The 13,653-nt window shown below is 39.3% G+C and overlaps 1 long non-coding RNA gene across 2 annotated transcripts; it reads left to right on the top strand.

The window, feature by feature from the left end:
* The first annotated feature begins 207 nt into the window (after positions 1–207).
* Positions 208–12,687, top strand: LOC308199745. Of its 2 annotated transcripts, XR_013954903.1 has the most exons (4): positions 208–1,064; positions 1,154–1,760; positions 11,315–11,373; positions 11,828–12,687. It is a non-coding gene; the product is annotated as an uncharacterized lncRNA (long non-coding RNA). The 2 variants fall into 2 exon arrangements; XR_013954904.1 differs by having other exon boundaries at positions 11,315–12,687.
* Positions 12,688–13,653: the final 966 nt, after the last annotated feature.

The raw sequence follows: 13,653 nt of genomic DNA, 5'->3' as shown, positions 1-13,653 counted from the left end.
TACAATTGAAACAAATAAAAGAAACCTAACCTTTCTCCCTACCTCATCTTTTCTAATCCAACAGTGAGAAAAACTATCCCACCCACCAAATTTCCTTAGCACTTGTATTAGGCACAGCCCTGTGCCAATGTATATCACCTGCGGGTCTGACCCATGGCTATATACAGGAGAGAGCACAACCTCTCCCTTCCCAAAGCTCCTGCGAAGTGAGAGAAGACAACTGGAGGTTTAGTAGGAAGTGAGCTTTAAATAAAGGGAAATGAGGAAGCTGTTCAAGAAAATCACAAGTTTGATCACAGCTCTAGGGCACAATTTGTGAAGAAAGATAGCACAAATAAAACTCATCCTGGAAAGAGCTTAGGAGAGCCTCTGAATACACTAAAAATATATATATTGATAAGAAGAGGGGCTGAACACTTCCTAGTTCACTGCAGACAGGAGAAGAGAGAAGGGGCTTAAACTACAGCAAAGGTGGCTCGGGCTGGAGGCAGGGCAAGGTCTCCAGCTGTAAAGAGCACTGAGTGCTGGGGCTGCCAGGAAGGCTGCTGGGGCTCCAGCCATGGTGGAGAAGGCAGACAAACATCTAGGTGTGACGTGAGTGTGGGGATCCTGCCTTAAGGCAGGAGAGTCACTCTTAAATCTCTCTGGTTGTAATCTGTATCACTTAGGTAAGAGCAATGTCAGGTTCAGCACTAATGAAAAATAAAGTCAGAGAACTTAATCTTGTAGTATCAGTATGCTCAAGGGGAAGAAGCTTTTGCAAAAGGAATTGCTCTGTATGTAATTCCTCTGCTACTGCTCCCAGCAAGCAGGGCTAGCTTTGAGGATAATAAGGCAGGCTTTGGCAGCAGAGGTATTTAAGTATTTAATCATGTACTTACCATATTAAGCAATAAAGGACAAGCCAAGTGAAAGGGAGAACTTTGCTAGGTGAGAGGACTGAATGCAGCACAGGTCTCCAGCTAACATGTGCTCCACTGAGGTTGTTTCAGACTGTGTCCTGAGGTACTGAGATATTCCTAACTTTGAAAATCTATACCTGTAGAGCTGATAGCTTTCCTGAAGTAAGTGACGGGTCTAACTTTTGATATCAGTGTGGGTGTTCTCGTTGGACATGTCCAAGCTTCTTAGTTTTAATTATTCTACCCACCAGATCGCTGGGGATGAGAATCAGCACCTGGCCAAATGCTGAAACCTAACTGACTTTGCACCTGTGTGGCTCTGAAATCAAACAAACAGCTCTTTCACAACGGGGGGCTGAGGAAAACCAATATATGTTATCTTGGTTCTTCATTTCTTAATGTATTGGAGGAAGTTTATGAGGGGTGGTGGGAAGTATGGAGAGAACTATTTCCAACGGAAAGCAGAAAACAGCTCAACAGTGCTCTTCCCTGGAATTTAGTTGTCATCCAAGTGTTGCCCATAAGCAGTACCATTCCAAATATATCCACCTGGTAGCAATGGATACAGCTTTAGAGTTTAAAATGATTTTTTTTTTTCTTACGTGAACCTGAAAACATTCTTTCTAATGGGAGACAAGATGTTTGGTGAAGAACTCCCACTCTTTCCTCTGCTTTGATTTGAGCTTTTTTCTTTTCCATTTACTAACTTATGGAAATAATTTGCAAACATATTGTATGTTTTAAAGTTTGAGATATTGTGCCATTTGTTCTTATGCAGGCTCTCAAGTGAAGTCATTGTGGGGGTTCTGTTTAAACAGTGGATGTGAAGAAAGCTTCATGTATTTCACAGGTTGATGGGTATGGATTTTGCTATGGTATTTCCCCTCCTGCTTGTTGCATATTTGTGGATCAACTTCTCACTTTTCATTTAAAAGGAAAAAAAAAGTGATTCTAGCAGCCTCAGTCACAGTGAACTATACAAAAATAAATTCAAATCATAAAACAATCCTTTATTGCCTTTTTGGGTTGAGGAGAGGCTGAAATGATCTGTAGGTATGAACAATTCCATGAATTTTAGAAGACAGCAAATTCGGAAGCAAAAATCAGATTGGGAGGAATGCAGTACAAAATAAATACCATATGCATGACTTATCAGCATGTTGTTTCTTTTCACATTTAATTATAGCAAGGCTTTAAGATCAGTCATTTGTCTTAAATTACTAGTAAGCACCCAGGTTTTTTAGCAAAATGCAGTCAAAATTCAGGGATTTCAGTTCCATCTTGCTCTGTGAAAATAGTTGGGGCATTGGCTATGTGACAGAAATAATAAGCTTCACTTGTGATAATTTCATTTTGAAAAGTTTGCCTTGCACATGTTTTGAGAAGAAAAACACAAGCACATGAGCAGTGCAGCAATTACGATGCCAGACAGTCGTTTGTATTGAATAGGTCGTTTAGAGTGGAGTTCTGGCAAGTGTAAATGTCTGCTGTGCAGCTTACAGCTTCTCTTGGGCACAATAAGATTTGTGAAAATGTTTTCTACTTTGTGTTTCTTGAACAAACATTTTCTTTGGAGGAGTCAGGGATGTGTGTCTTTTTCTTGTTTGTTCTCCCTGAGCACAAATGACAACATAATTATTACATGTGAGGTGGTGGTGGTGTTGAGGGACTTTCAGCATGTTCGTGATTTTTTTCTTAATTTTTTTCTCCTTTGGCTAAAATTTTTCAGAAATGTATTAATTGTCTGTATAACTCATATACAAACCCTACAATTTATGAAATTACTATTATTATGGAGGATGGATACTGACATTTTTGTTTTCATATACTGAAAACTTATTTGTTCTCTTGTTGGTCTTATGAAATGTCATGGTTTTCTGTGTAGGAAATAGTCTTGCAGTTTGGATTTTGCTTGTAGAGACACCCACAGGAAGGGGGTTGTTTTTTTTTTTTTTTGGTGCATGTGTTCTTACATAAAAATAAAGCGGAAAGTCTCGTGTAATGTTACTTGTGCAAAAACTGGCAGACTTAGCTTGATACAGGATGGCACTTTGTGCAGCTGGGAATACGATTCCTTATACTCTCTACTCTATGGCCTATCATAAGTTATTTGATGAGATTATCTGAACATGTTCAGCACCAAAAAAAGGGGGGAAAAAAAGGGAGTCTGAAGAAATAAAAAATTCAAACTTCCTCTCTGTGTGATCCACAAATTATAGAGAACTCATTAGAAAGGCAGATTATCCACAAGAACTCTGTTCTGTTACAGTTGATGTCACCTTGCAGTGCTGCGAGTAGCTGGGGCAAAAGCCTTGGCTACAGGGATGGGATGGCCTAAGGCATCCTGAAACTGAGCTCTGCAGAGCTCCTATAAAAGGCAGTAAACAAACACCTCTGGTGCTTCTCATGGGCTACCACTTCCTCATGCACTATGACTTGAAGGATGAGTCCAACCTATGGGGCAAATACTCTCCTTGGCATTCTCTGGAGTCCTGGTCTGTGATTATCCAGAAAGTAAATGCGGGCTGATGCATGTTATGATGAAACCAGTGGACAGCAGGTGGGAAAGGGTTTGTGCTTTTGCCTTGCTTTAATGCAGGCCATGGGCTGCAGGATGAGGCCATGGCATAGGCTGCAAACTGGTGATAGGGCTTGGTCCTGCGGTGCTAGGTCTTGGTTCTGGGTTCTACAGGCTGCAAATGGTGACATGTCCTTGCCTGGTCTTTCTCCCGTCTCTGAGGCTGATATCCAATTTGGTACAGAGTAGGTAATGTCTTTTGGCAAATCAATGTCATTCTGACTTATCATTCTTTTCATTCTTCATTCTTTTTCTTTTCACTTTTTTCCTTCTTTTCTTTTTATTCTCTCTCTCTTTTAGCTGCTGTTGGCTTCTGTGCAGCATGTAGCTGAGGTTGTTAGAAAAAAGTAGCTGTAGTAGCTGGTACATCTGGTTCTGTTAAAGCTCTGGTGATGGCTGGTGCAAACAGCCTTGCTGACACCTGCACAGTTAATCTTGTCCCACAAGGGCTGGTTCACTCTGCTTTCTGATCCACAGATTGAGTCTGACTGTTCAAGTACTTACTCAGTTACGCATCTGCAGCCTGGCAAGGATGAAAAATGGATGTCTGCTGATATGTCAGAAACAGGAGTTTGCTGATCGCTTCTTCAAAGAGCATTCCTTTAGCGGCTGTGGCCCTAGACACAGTAGCTTTCTTTCCGAAAAAGAGAGTTGCTAGTAATGCAGTGCCTGGGCATTTGAATGATTTATGAGGTTCTCTGTACCTCATAGAGGCAGGTCTAATCCTTACTTTTTGTGACAGGATGAGGTAAAAGGACCTTTCTAGACACCAAGATCTTCCTAGAAGTATTTCACACATTGGCTCTTCAATGATTTTTTTTTTTTTTGACTTACCATTGCCCTATGTTCAATACTTTGGGGAGAGGGGCTGTGTCTTTGTTCTTCAGGAAAAAAATGTCATTTTTCGTACATTGTTCCTTTTCTTAAGCCTGAAAGGGAATTTCCTGGTTAATGTGCCAGCCTGGCGTGTCTTGCTTGGTGTGCCCTAGGATCTGATTGCTTTGCTATTGTGAAGGATTGTGGATTTGTTCTAGTTATTTTTGCTTTGGCTTGCACCTACTTTTTTTTTTTTTTGTGTGTTCCTGACTGACTGTGTCATTCATCACATTAGATCACATACTAAATGTGTTTTTCTGAACATTATCTGTACGTGCAGGCAATGAGAAATTTCCAGGCCAAAGGTTTCTGATATTCTAGGGGCCTCTAGTTTCAGATCACTGTCACACTGGTGAATAACTGGGATCTCAGCAGACTTCAGATTTATGTGTAGAAGAGCAAAATACAAAACAAAAAGACTGGACCCTCTATATATGATATGTCTGGCCTAATTCTGGTATGGTCCAGTGAGCTGTGCAGTGTTCTGCCTGATTTACCTCAGGGTAAACAGTGTCTGATCTACTCTCCCATATTAGTCTGTTCCCCCCTCCTTAGGTAAGGAAATCAGGAGAATTTTTGATTCCCATAGCCAGAGCAGTGGCCTGGCCTCCCACAACTTGTTTTATTTTAGGGACTCCCCAACCAAATCTCCTGTGTTCAATTGGATGCTGCTGCTTCCAGGATGTGCTGTTCATGTTCACCCTGCTGTGTTGGCTCTTCTCTGCATGCCTTTAATATGTCTGTGATGTTATGAATACCCCAAGATATGTGGATAACCTTGATCGCAGTTTGCTTGAATTCCTACTTTATTTTTAATGGATCACATATATCTGATAAACAAACATTTGTTTTTATCTAAAGCATAGACCAGATTGCCTCTTTTGACCTTTTGACTTGCTGCTTGTTTGTGTGTGTGCAAAGTGCAGTGTTTTGTAGAAATTCAGTACTGCAGGAAGAAAATACCTTTCAGATGTGCTTTCACTTAGAAAAAGGAAAAAAAAAAGCTTTGTCACTATTTTCCAACATTATGCATAGTTATGGTATTCAGACTTAATTACATACAGAATAAACACAATGCAGACCCCAAACTGGTGAGATCAGCTTTCAATCACAGCAGGCCATAAGCTCTAGTAATTAACCATACCTCCACACACCATCCCCACTAATAAATCCAGGGAAAAAAAAGAACACAGTGGAGGGGACAAAAAAAAAAAGAAATGAAAAATACAAGATTTTATAGCAAAGGGCCAAACAACGCCCTGATGTATACACAATATATCCCTCAGAAAACAAATGGTGGTAAAGAATTTGTTTTCTGTACTGAAGTGCCTGAAGCTGGGGATCTGTAAGCTGAGATCTGTATGTAAGTTAGCATCTCTTTGAAATGAGGATGTGTTGGAGGGCGAAGCAGGAAGGCTGTGTGGTGGCTTGACTCCCTGTGCCTTCATCCATCAGTCCCTGAAGCCCTTAGGGGAGCATGGAAGAAGATAAAAAGCCAGAGAGGCAGTGAGTGGGCGGTATGGGCAAACTGTTTTCTTGAGAAGTTGACTTAAGGCATTGAGGTCTGGACTGAGTCACTGATTTTGGTGACTGAGAGTAAATACGGACTGTCCTCTGCAATGAGAGGTTCTAAGACTTCAAGTGAAATGTTATGTTGCTTTTCAATGGTGTTTAAATTTTTCCTCTCCACTTTTTATGCGACATGCTGCCTTTGAAAGACACCAAACTGGAGGCTTAACAACAGGAATAAAAACCAAGGAGTCACTCTCCAGTTAAAAACAAACAAAACTAAAGAAATTCTAAATGAAACAATGGTAATTGTAGAAAGATCACCTGTTTCATTCCAGTAAGGCCCCCAGAGATATTAAACACACTTACTTCACAGACTTAATTGCCTCAGGATGAGGCAATCCTGTATATCTTTTTTAGAACCATTAATAACCTACTTCACCTGATTGCAGCAAGTATTTTATTAGAGGATTTGTCAAATGGTAAATGCAAGGACTTTATGCACAGATAAACAACAAAAATTGACCAAATTTAGCCTCCACTTACAGCTAAAGCTCATTTTTATTTTAATCTTCCATTTAATTTGAAACTTAATAGCTTTTCAAAAATTAAACCTACGTGATTTTCCTACAACACTTATTTTGATTAAATCAAATATGCTCATTTGTACAATGCTCAGTGCCTTGTTATCGAGCATTGTTGAACATGTGCAATTTTAAATCCACTCTCTATTTCTGACATGTTATAGAAACAAGTTAGATTTTTTAAAAGACAAAAGAAACTAACCACCTTCAATTTATATTTGTTGATAAATCAAAATTTGAAGGCAAAATGTAGGATGCTGCCCTTCAGAAGTCAAGGCATGTTCATAATAAAAATGTCTGCCTGATTACCAGTATATTGGAAAAGGGTCTGCAAATTTCAGGGGGTCTCAGTCAAATCAAAGCAATGCAATGATTCTGCAAAAAGTGAAGCTGCCATTCCGGTATGATTGGATGTGTCTGGAGGGCAATGTGTCCAAACAAGGGGAGGTCTCTACTGCATGGCATCCAGCTCTGGTCAGCCACGCTAGGAGAGATGCAAGCAAAGTGCTGGAAGCCAGAGGAACAGCAAGCAACCGTGGGGGCTTGGCAAATGTTGTAATTAGATGCTTTCTTTAATATTAAAAACAGGACAATGAGAGGTGTCACAGGTGTTTTGGGACAGAAAGGTTATAAAGGGGAATAGGTTGGGCATAAATCTTTTACTTCTGTGCATCTGTTATTCAAAACTGCCTCATTTATAGAAAGAAAAGACTAGGTTGGATACTCGGAACAATTTCCATCTGCTGGGATGGTGAGACAGGGAGCAGCCTGTCAGGGTAGGTGTACCAACATCTTTGGAAATTGAAACGCCAAATTGGAACGCTCCTCTTTGAAGGCAGGTCCCGCTCCTGCTCCAGGGCTGCGGTGATCTCTTGCACTGCTCCCCAGCGCTCTGTTCGTATGGCCCTTGCCATGTGGCAAGGTCAGGCAGACATGCATGCAGTGCAGCAGAGAGGATTTTCTATAGAATAGGGGGACTGTGTCTGATCCTCAGTACGCGATACAAATTTCTGGCTGGGAGTTGAGTCATGGACCGGGAATGATGTCTGTCTGGCCTACTCTGCTGCTCCTATTGAAGCTGCTTTGTAACAGTCTTTTTTATTATGAATTTGGGCTCATATTTTTCTTACTTTTAATAAAATAAACTAAAAAGCTAGCATGGTTTTGACACAGCCTTCCCCACCCACAAATGTTTTCATCTAAAATACCACTATGATGCCCTGTAGTGTTGTGTAATTTAGTTTCTTGCATCCTTGCCCTTTGCACGATCAGCCTGTGTCCTTCAGAGCACTGCAGCCAGGAACTCCCTCTTCTGTCTTCTGATAGGGGGCACAGTGGGGAAAGTGGAAAGAAGTTGAGAGCATATGAATAGGAAATGAAGCTCCAAAACAATACAACTTTGTTTCTTTTTTTTTTTCTTTTTGATTTTCACCTGGAACATGCACAAAATATTATAAAAGGTATAAATGTTTTCATGGCTATTAAAATTGGAGTTCTTATGTGCCTGCAGATTCACAAAGAACTTTCCTGTGCGCTGTTGATTGGATGTCCAAGAAGAAGCTATTAAAAACAAAGGAAATTTCCACTACAGAAATAAGGTTTCTGTCTGAATACATTTTGACTTACTCTGCTGTTGTATATTGGTGATGTTTGGAAAAATATCGGAAGATAAGGACTGGTTATAAAGCTTGTGTTGGTGAAGATTAAAGATTCCCCTTAATTTCTGATGAATTATTCCAACAGGAAAATATCATGTCTCAACAGTAGATCCTGGTTATCTACTTGTACTTTGGCAGGAGGAGAGAGAGAGAGGGGGGCTCTTCAATCATAGGCTGGATTCTGAGGAAAGTGCCCTGATAGGTCATCAGAAAAACTCACCACTTTGACTAACTGGCCAGAGGAGGAAGATATCTTCATGTACAAAATGTCTTTTAGCCCTAAGCTTCTCCTGAAGCTTCTATATTTCAATTATAAACCTAGCTTCAGGCATCATTAATGCATTTCTTTTTCAAAACCATCTTTATTGCATTAAAATGAGATAGGATATGTGCACTTACACTGTAAAGGGAACATGAAGAGGGCAAAATGAGCCTTTAATAATCATTCCATATTGTCAGTTACAAACTTAATAGCATTCATATTTCAGCAATAAAAGTCCAACTGGTTCCAGTGCAGGATAGTCCTTTACCAGTCAACAGAAGGCAACTAGACACGTTCTGAAGGTGACCAGTGCTTCTTTGTCTTCTTGCAAATATGATTGTTCCTTTGTTTTTGCCAGTAAATGTTCATGTTAAAGGCTATTCACTTCTCTAGAAGGAGTTCTAACTCCTGGGCTCCACCCCCACCTTATTTTTTAAACATTTTAATAATTGTTCGTTCCTGACTGGTGGCATACCTTCAGTAAAAAAGATGGAGAACATCGCTGTTTGGAGGGGTTTGTAGCTAGGTTGTTTGCACATCTTAACAAGCTTCCAACTCATTCTCTCTTGGCAGGTAGGATTTAAACCTGATCTCTTGTTCAGACTGAATGCCTTTTAGGATGTTACTTCCTCAGAGTCCCAAATAGACTATTTCTTTAGTTGTGCTTGAAATCAACCTGTTTCAGTCAGTGAATGTTGTGGGGGGCTTGAATGTGTTTGACTTGTGCTCTGCGAATGCCAGTTTTCCTTGCTGGGGAAGGAATGATTGGTTTCAGTACCTCCACTGGACTTGAGAATGGGAGTGGTGCCAAAATGCTTGTGATTAGAAAAAAACATAAGGAAGTTCAGTGCGTGTTCAGGCAGACTTTCTGAGTAATTTATTACTTTTTTTTTCTAAAGGTATGGAAAAAATATACAAGTTGGAACACTTGACTGCAGCTCTGCAGAGGTTTTTACAGCTCTTGACCTGTGGGTGTTTACATTCTGTTTAAGACTCATTTTAGGAGATTTATGTTCTGTTTGGATCTGGGCCCAAGGTATCAGTAACAAACGTATCATCTGTTTCTCTCAAGGTAATTAGCTTTCTACTGGAACATCAGCTTCTGATAGAAAATCAAGCATTTTCTTCCTTAAGGAACAGGATCATAAAACAACAGGACCAGAAAAGACCTCCAGAGTTGGGCTGCTCAATCTTCCTTTTCCAGCTATAGATTCAACCCCCGTTATGTTGGTGTTGAACCATACATTGGAGACAATTTGGGACTGAGGAAAGGAGTCTGGAGGACAAATAATATAATTTGATTTTCTTGTTTAGGATCTAGGAAGGGAGAACAAAATGATTGGGGTATGAAAGCTGTAGTTTAAAATTGTACTTTAACATGTATTTCTCTCTCCAAGGAAGCACCCTCTTGATATCCTCAATATACTATTAGTTGTATGTGCTATTTATAAAAGCATCACCCATTCTAAGTATCTTATCCCTAGTGGTGTTCAAGGATCTAGTGGGTGACATCCTTGTCCATGGAGGGGGGTGGGGTGGTGTGGAACTAGAGGTCTTTAAGGTCCCTTCCAACCCAAGCCATTCTATGATTAATAGTTCATCCACTTAAGTTCTGACAGACATCCCTTCCATTCTGTTGTGGTCACTACTCAGACGTACTGATGACAGAAAGTCTCTGGGTTACTGTTTTTTTGGACTCTTCACATAGTGTTAACTCTTTCAGCTCTGCTAAATTCTGAGTTGCATCCCTTAGTGGTTTGTAAGACTGTTCTGCCATGGTTTCAAGTTTAAATAATTTTAGTCTTTGTCTGATCTAGGGTAAGCTAAGGGTTACTTCAACTCCCATTTACAATTCAGTCAGTAGAATATACTTTTTGAAGTCACCTTGAATGGTGAAATATTAAGTGATGACCGGCTTATCTTCTCAGGTGTGAAGTACTACCTGAGCAGAGCTTCATGAACTCTGTGTATAGGATGTAGGATAAAAATGGATCTGTAGCCATTCTGTAGGCAGGCACAAATGGGATCCCCTTCTCTTCAAGGATACAGAACAGACTTTAAAGGAGGAAAAGACAAAGAAAAGAGAAGCTTCGTTTAAGACGTCTTTTTCTCTTCCCTCTATGGAGATCAGGGACTAATTTTTTTTTGTGTAAATTGTTTGTTGTCAGTGTGTGGGTGACCTTCATGGTACAGAGCTGGAGAAGCATTCAAAACATACAAGGGAAAACTAAAATAAAGTGCCAAAAGGGAGTTGTAGTTACTTAGCAAAGTAATCGAGTCCAGTATTGCAGGAAAATCAGTTTATGCCCAATAAAATTACTTCTCTTGCTTAAATGAGGTATTTGTCAAGTTGTTTGTCAATAGAAAAATACTTTTCTAAAAAGAACTTTCTCCATAAATTCTGGGTAATGGAGTTCTGAATACTGCAGGTGCTCTAGGAATGCAGTACATCCAAATGTACTCAGTTCTGTAATATCATCTTTGTGGACTGGAATTTTTTCTGTTGTCTTGCTTGTTTCACAATGGTCAAGAAAAACTGTTGAACTCATTTTTGCTTTGAGTCTAAGACGCTGAGAGCTTAATACAAACTATTGTGTATAGATTTTTAATAAGGGCTGGTAGATCTTCATGATTGGAGTTTCCCATCTCTGCTGAAAAACTCACCAAAGCTTTAATAAAAATCATTAGGTTCTGCAATCTTTATTTTATGTACCTCTAGTTTACTATCACCTCCTGTAAAGCAGACAGAAATTGCCCATTAAAGTTCTCCTCTAAGGTCTTCATTTATTTTCATCTTTTCATTATGATTATATGCATTAAAGTACATCCTTCTAAGAACAATAACAGTATTTCCTAGATCTTCTTAATTAGTGTATCAAGTTTTTCCTCCCTCCTACGTGAATAAAAATCACACAGGAGCTACCATAAACTTTTACCTTTTGTAGGTACAGTTGAACGAAGTGATAACACAAACACAGAGCTCAGTGATCTACCACCCTGTAAGGTATGAGCCCATTCATTCCCCCACTGAATTGAGTTCTGAAGATGAGGCTTTTTTTGTGAAGGTCATGACCAACATCTTCATTTTTGGTCTTGGAACTGATTATATTTAAATAAAAATATTGGTCATAGTCATACAAAAATATATTCTAAGCCGGAACACATTAATGTCAACTACTTAGTTTTCAGGCAACTCCTTAATTTTATGCAAATGATGACTTCTTTCTGCTTGAATATTAAATGCAAAAGCAAGTAGATTGTCTATCTCTGCTTATGCAACAGCTTTGTGATAAACATAATTGTTCTTAAGGTTTAATTTTTTTTTTTTTCCATAGAGAGGGGTAGGGAAGTTACTGGAAAGAAAATATTCTAATTTTCTGAATTTTAGTATACAAGTGAAAGTAAGGTTGTTTTTTAGGACAAAGAATGTATTCTGAATATTTCTTCTCTCTGCCCAGGAAAAGCACCTCCACTGCCTTTGAAGGGATTTGTTCAATGCTTCTATGAAATTGTAAATCACCATTGTTCATTGTTTGTGGGAAAATGCATGTTCAAGCACTGTCTCCAACAAGCTCTTATGAGACTAACCTTTAGTCTTTGCTCTATAAACACTTCTGTTTTCTTCATAGTGCCCTTTTGCTCAATGAATATGTGAAGATATTATCAGGATTGCTGTGGAAACAGATGTCATTATAGTTTTAGAATACAGATAGCATATACGGCTCTGTTCTTATTTGTAGCTGGTACTGTTAGTGTTGGGGAGAATCGAATGGATGTTTTACTAATGTCTCTTAGGTGATGGGTCATACAGTATAATTAAGCATTGCCAAATGTACTTACATTATCAATTAATCTATGTACACTGGAAACTTAGGGAGTACACTGAACATTTAAATGAATCGTTGAAGGGGAACCCTGGGAGGGAACAGGTACAACCTGACCTTGGATAAGGGCCTGGAAATGCTGAAATGAGTTGAAGCAGAACCAAGGAGCGGAGGGAGCATGCGTCGAGTGAGAAAGGTGAAAAGTTTAGCGGAGAGGAAGACTCCTTACTTCACCTGGACGACCACCTGGACGACCACCTGGACGACCACCAGAGTGCACCACGCATGTGCAAAGGGGAGGGGAGCTAATTAGAATGGAATGCGAGGCTGATGTTGCAACCTGTAATGAATATGTATACCTTACGTAATGTTGAATGTATAAATAATGTCTGGGAAGTAACGGGACTTGAAGCCAGATTTGGGCACCTGCCCCGGCTTCCAGCGCTGAATAAAGCACCTTCATATAATCACTTGGTGGTTATGTGGTTGCTACGCTAACAGTACTGATGGATTCTTAATTCATTTGGCTTGTCACCAACACACCTGAACAAGACCAAAATGATATACCTAGGTTAGGGCAAATAAGAAGACATGGGAGATGAAATCTCTTATGATTACCTCAGTTAGTGCTGGGTGTGCCATCGTGATCCCCAAACTTTATGCTTGGTGGCAGCAAAGATTGCTATTTAATCCTGTGGTGACCTCAGATTGTATCACCTCTCAACCCAGACTAGTCTATAACGGAAATATAAAAGTGTAGAAATCAAAAGGATTGCAGAAAAAAATATTTTATTGAAAAAAAAATTAAAGATATGAACGTTGTTGGGTTTTGTTCTCATCAGGAGGAAGTTGTTAGATTTTTTTTTTTTTGGTCATAAAAGCCTGGTACTGTAGTAGCTAAGACTTTTTAATTTCTGCTTGGCAGTGGAAGGATGCAATTTTCTTTTTGCTTTTAGTCATAACTACTATTTGCTTATTTTCATTTATGCACTTAATAGTTCAGCCATTGTGGCCTTAGATTAGTTCATCATGACCTAGTGAAACAACTTCAAGCTATTGAAATATTAAGACACTGTTCAATTTCTAAACAGGATTGAGTATACTGAGCAGATGAGGTGAGTCCCTGTGTTTGTCAGACACCTGTGCTGGAAAATATATTGCTCAGATGGTGTTTTTTGGCTCCTGAACCCAGAAGTACATCTGAAGAAACATTGCTTTTTCTCCTCAATGTTGTGTTGAAAGTAATGCTTGATGATTGTAGAATAATCCAGGGTTTAGAACAAGAAAGGTATCTCCTTCCAACTTAACTGACTGATGTTTTCCTTCATGGTCTAATTCAGCTTATTCAATCAAAACAATATTATCAATTGCATATTATCTGTATTTCTGGTATAATCTTCTAAAATATGACTTAAATTGCATACAGCGATGGCTTTATAGAATATAGGATGCATTTAAAA

This window comes from Anser brachyrhynchus (genome assembly GCF_964034855.1).
Source record: "Anser brachyrhynchus genome assembly, chromosome: 9".
NCBI lineage: Eukaryota > Metazoa > Chordata > Aves > Anseriformes > Anatidae > Anser > Anser brachyrhynchus.
The sequence above is the reverse complement of the archived record's forward strand: the minus strand, read 5'-3'. Positions and strand labels throughout refer to the sequence as shown.